The sequence below is a fragment of the Hevea brasiliensis genome, chromosome 6 (genome assembly GCF_030052815.1).
Source record: "Hevea brasiliensis isolate MT/VB/25A 57/8 chromosome 6, ASM3005281v1, whole genome shotgun sequence".
Lineage (NCBI taxonomy): Eukaryota > Viridiplantae > Streptophyta > Magnoliopsida > Malpighiales > Euphorbiaceae > Hevea > Hevea brasiliensis.
The window spans coordinates 47238422-47244421 of NC_079498.1; positions in this window are offsets into that span (position 1 = coordinate 47238422).

A 6000-nucleotide genomic window follows, 5' to 3' on the forward strand; every position below is an offset into this window, starting at 1 on the left:
ACTCTGTCAAAATTTTTACAGAAATTCCAAATAAATCAAATGAGTTAATTGTTTCACTTCAGTTCACCAAAGTTTTTAATACCTGTAAATAGTGCTCACCACTGTAAAATAAGTAAGAAAAATTTTTAAAATCCCTTGTAGTGTATTTAATGGTTATCAGTAGACGGAGTTAGTAATTCATTAGGTATACTACGGGATCATGTTATGCCTTAAAGAGGGGTAGGGTGTGACAATACACATTCAAGTCAATCTCAAAATCTCAATCTCAAATCACAACACTATTTTCAGAAATATTTCTTTTCACTTCATTGCTAGAAGCACATTCATAAATATTTCTGAACATAATATACAGAAAATTTCAATAATATGAAATTTCATATATTTACATCATTACATAATTTACAAGAGTTTATAGCTACAACCCAAAGCTAATACAAAATGCAAAATATAAAATGCTACCCAAAATCCTAATGTCCTACCATATGCAGTGCAGATGTGAGGTGACTCTGGACTACGGATGCAGCTCTGAATGCTCACCCTGTCTGATGTCTGCTGGGCTCCCCAGTTAGGTCTCCAGTACCTGCGCATGGCAAAAGTGATGCGCTATATAAAATAAAATAAAATAAAAATGAAATAAAAATAAATATGCAGAATGTATATTTACATTTTTGGGTAGACTGAATTTCTGCTATTAATTGCAGTATTATCCATTTAAAATTCTGTAAAGTTTATTATCATTGCCCGAGTAACCTATATTAGTCGACTGGACTAGATAAATGGGTAAACTGGCATTGGGTACTAAGTACCTCAGACCATCACACCATCGGTCACATTGTGTCGCCCGGTGTGCAACAGAACAGCTAACAAGCTGTTATAATTAGCGGGGTTAAAACCCAAGTGTAATAATTCAAATAACATAGCCAAAGGCAATTTTATCACAGAATGGCATGGAAAGCCATGAAACACAGAATGGCATGAAGCCATACGCAGTACTGCTAACAGAACCCTATTGGCATGCCAAGCTATCCAAACCAATCTTGTTAGGTATACTAGGGCATTTCACACTTTTAAGTTTCACAATTTTGGGAATTTAAGTTTTAGTGTTACTATTCCATTCATTGGTCAACAAAAATGTTGACTTTTGCATAGGCAATAGGTACATTGGTTCTAATATCATCAACATACCATATTTTGCATTCAAAATTTGTTGGTATTGGTTGCCAATACCATTTCTAAGCTTAATGTTAGTTGGGCAGAATTTTCACTTTTTATGCTTTGTCTTTGCTGTTCAATTGGCCAATTTTGCAGCGGGAATTTGGTAAACTGATCAACATGAAAGTTGTTACTTATTTTGTCTAGTTGCATTTCCTTTTTTGAACCACTCCACTTGGAGTTTTGTAGCTCAAGTTATGGTCCAAAAATCACAACTGGCCCGATTGAAATTCTGTCCAGAATTTCTGGACTGACCATATCTACAGTGTAATGAATAGTGATTGCAACTCACTTGTTGAATAGGTTTTGTTCATAATTTGGGTTAGGTTTCTTCATTAAAGTTGTTGCTTTATATCTCAGCTTATTTCTGGTAAAAGTTTAGATCAATTAGACCTTTCTACACTGATTTATGGCCAAATGACCAAACACTATTCATTTGGTCATTTTGCCCAGGTAGACTTTAGGTCACCCGAAATAGGGCAAGCTTTTGGTCCACTTGGTTTGGTTTTGCGAGCATGGTTTCTTCATCAAAGTTGTGCCATTATGTGTCTAGTTTCATGTCCAATCAGCCTTGCACCAATTGAACCTCTACAATTCAATTTATGGCTACCCAAATCTGCTGGACTTATGTCTAGTTCTACAGGTCACCTAGGGCAGCCACACCAAACCTAAATCCCATCACTCAGCACACTTCATTTTTTATTTACACAGAACTAAATGGTCACTAATTGACCATTAAAACCTATTTTCATTATCACATGGTTAAGTTCTCATTTTTCACCCCAAACCCTAACTCACACATTACCATTCATGCATTTACATACCTTCCATTGTCCTAAGTATTGTATTAATGTTAAAGGCAGCCAAATTACAATTTAACTGTAAGAAATCTTAAAAACTCTACTAGGTTCAAGGCTGTCCAAAATTTTTGGATGGACATAAACAAGATATTTTGCAAATTTCTTTGCAATTTTGTACTCAATTATACTTATTCAACATAAATTTGAAGAGAAACATAAGTTTAAGTCACTAACCTCTTAGCGAGCTAATCCAAAGCTTATAATAACTCTTTCTTTTTAAATCTTTTTGCCCCCAAAACACTCACCAAGATGATAGAACAATTTTTTGTGTTGCTAGGTTAGGGTTTTATGGTGTGGAAGCTAGGGAAAATCAAGCTTTGAAAGCTTGTTCATGGTGGCCATGGAGGAGTGGTTTGTGGCCAGGAAAAGAAGAAGGGAGAGAATTCTGATTTTTCTTCAATTTTCAGCCCATTAAGTCTATTTTAAATAAAGTTATGCCATGTGTCCATATGGGATAGGTTGGGAAAACTTTAATGACATCACTATGATGTCATAATGCCATTTTCTTTCCTTTTCTTTCCATTTCTTGTCTAATTAATTTTAATTAAATTTTTAACAAAATTTAATCATATTTTATGTTTTATAAATTATTTATTTAACTGGACAAGTTGGCAAAAAATTATCTCTGAAGACGAAATGACCAAAATGCCCTACGTTTGGCTTAACGGGCCAAAATTGTCTGTACCGATTGAAAAATTTTTCTCAACATTTCCTTAGCATTCTAATGCCATAAGAACCTCAATAACCCTTCTCTGGAGTCCTAATTATTATTTTATAATTTTTCCCTCGGGTCTAGGGCTCCTAGTTGCGAGAATCGTAACTTCTCACTAGGTTACCCATCGCTAGGGCACCGGCTCATTTAACTTGGTTGTATTTTATTTCTAAAATTTTTCCTAAATTTTTCTTATTAATATTTGAGTTAATTATGGTTCCTCACTTTAGTTTAAATATTTTTTCGGACGTTTTAACTGTCCGGACCGACACTGGTCACCGGAACAATAGAATATACGGAGTTACTACAAGAAGGGTGTTACAACTCTTCCCCTCTAATAAAAATTTCGTCCTCGTAATTTACCTGATGCAAACAGTTGAGGGAACTGTTGCCTCATCGTCTCTTCACTTTCCCAAGTTGCCTCTTCAGTGTTGTGGTGCCTCCAAAGCACTTTCACCAGTGCAATTTGTTTATTCCTCAATTCCTTCACTTCCCGAGCTAGGATCTATATAGGTTCTTCTGTATATGTCAAGTCCGGTTGGATTTCAATCTCTTCCATGGAAATGACATGTGAAGGGTCTGAGCGATATCTTCTCAACATAGAAACATGGAATACATTGTGTATTTTATCCAGTTCTGGTGGTAAAGCTAGCCGATAGGCCACTGGTCCCAAACGTTTAATGACTTCATGTGGGCCAATGAACTTAGGGCTTAACTTACCCTTCCTTCCAAACATCAGTACTTTCTTCCACGGTGAGACTTTGAGAAACACTTTATCGCCAACTGCATACTCTATCTCTTTTCTCTTTAAGTCGGCATAAGATTTCTGTCTATCTGAGGCAACCTTCAGGTTTGCTTTGATTATCTTTACTTTCTCCTCAGTCTGTTTCACCAGGTCTTGTCCTACTAGCTTATCTTCACCCAATTCAGTTCAACACACTGGGGTTCTACATTTCCTCCCATACAGTGCTTCATACGGAGCCATTTGAATGCTAGCTTTGTAACTATTGTTATATGCGAATTCTGCCAGTGGGAGGTATCTATCCCAACTCCCTTTAAACTCAATGACACAACTCCTTAGCATATCCTCCAGGATCTATCACAAAATTCACATTGTTACTATCATTTCAATTTATTAATTGCAAAAATTCAATTAGTTATTAGGTTTACCTGGATTAGTCCTTCTGACTGTCCATTCGTCTGGGGATGAAAAGCCGTGCTAAAATGGAGTTGTGAGCACAAGGCTTCTTGTAACTTTTTCCAGAATCTCAATGTAAACCTTGGGTCTCGGTCAGATATGATGGAAAGTGGGATTCCATGCAGTTTAACTATCTTATTGATATATAATTCTGCTAGCTTCTCCAGTTAGTAATCAGTCCTAACTGGCAGAAAATGTGCTGACTTCGTCAATCTATCCACTATCACCCACACTGCATCATGTTTCTTTTGGGTGAGAGGTAGACCACTAACAAAATCCATAGTGATCCGGTCCCATTTCCATTCAGGTATGCTTATAGGCTGTAGCAATCCTGATGGAACTTGATGTTCTGCTTTAACTTGCTAACATGTCAAACACTTAGTCACATAGTCAGCTATATCCCTCTTCATACCAGGCCACCAATAATGAGGCTTCAAATCATTATACATTTTTGTGCTTTCCGGGTGCATAGCATAAACACTAGTGTGTGTTTCTTTAAGAATACTAGTCTTCAGTTCCCCATCATCTGGTACACACACTCTTCCTCTGTAGTATAGACACCCATCTGCTTTCACCTCATAATCAGTTTCCTTTCCCTCTGGAATTTTACCCACAATGGCCATCAATTTTTCTTCTGCCCTCTGCCCATCTTGTATCTGCTATAGCAGGGTTGGCCTCACTTGCAACTCAGCCAAAATAGCTCCATCTTGAGCTAAGGACAGACAGGCATTTAGTGATCTTAAAGCTGTGATGGACTTTTTACTCAAGGCATCAGCAACTACATTTGCCTTCCTAGGATGATAATCTATTACACAATCATAGTCCTTTAGGAACTCAATCCATCGCCTCTGTCTAAGATTGAGCTCCTTCTGGGTTGGCAAATATTTTAGACTCTTGTGGTCTGTATAGATGTAGCATTTTTCACCATATAAATAATGCCTCCATATCTTCAGTGCGAAGATAATTGCTGCTAACTCCAGATCATGAGTAGGGTAGTTCTGTTCATGTGGCCTTAACTGCCTGGAAGCATAGGCGACCACTTTCCCCTCTTGCATCAATTCACACCCTAGCCCATTATGGGAGGCATCACTGTAGACCACAAAGTTTTTCCCTGACATTGGTTGTGTTAACACTGGTGCTTCTGTCAACATAGCCTCTAGCCTCTCAAAACTGGCTTGGCACTTGTCATTCTAGCCAAATTTCACATTCTTGTGCAACAACTTGGTCATTGGAGCAGCTATAAGAGAGAACCCCTTCACAAATCTTCTGTAATACCCAGCTAGCCCCAGGAAACTTCTGACCTCAGTTGTATTTCTGGGAGGCTTCCATTCCATCACTGCTTCTATCTTTTTGGGATCTACTCTAATGCCCTTAGCCGATACTATGTGTCCAAGGAAAGAGATTTCTCTCATCCAAAAGTCACACTTGGACAGCTTAGCATACAGCTTCTTTTCTCGCAGGGTTTGCAGAACAATCCTTAAATGTTCATCATGTTCTTCCTGGTCTTGGAATACACCAGAATATCATCAATAAAGACCACTACAAACCGATCTAGATATGGATGAAAGATACGGTTCATAAGGTTCATAAATGCTGCTGGTGCATTTGTTAACCCAAACGGCATCACTAAAAATTCATAATTCCCATACTGGGTTCTGAATGCAGTTTTTGACACATTTGCATCCTTTACCCTCAACTGATGATACCCTGATCTGAAATCAATTTTTGAAAATACACCGACTCCTTTCAACTGATCAAACAGATCGTCAATTCTGGGCAATGGATATTTATTCTTCACAGTTACTTTGTTCAACTGCCGGTAATCAATACACAATCTCAAAGTTCCATCCTTCTTCTTCACAAACAGCACCGGAACTCCCCATGGTGACACATTAAGGCGTATGAACCCCTTATCAAGCAACTCTTGCAACTGAGTTTTCAACTCTCTCAATTCAGTAGGTGCCATCCTATAAGTAGCAATAGAAATGGGTGCTGTACCCGGCATTACCTCAATAGCA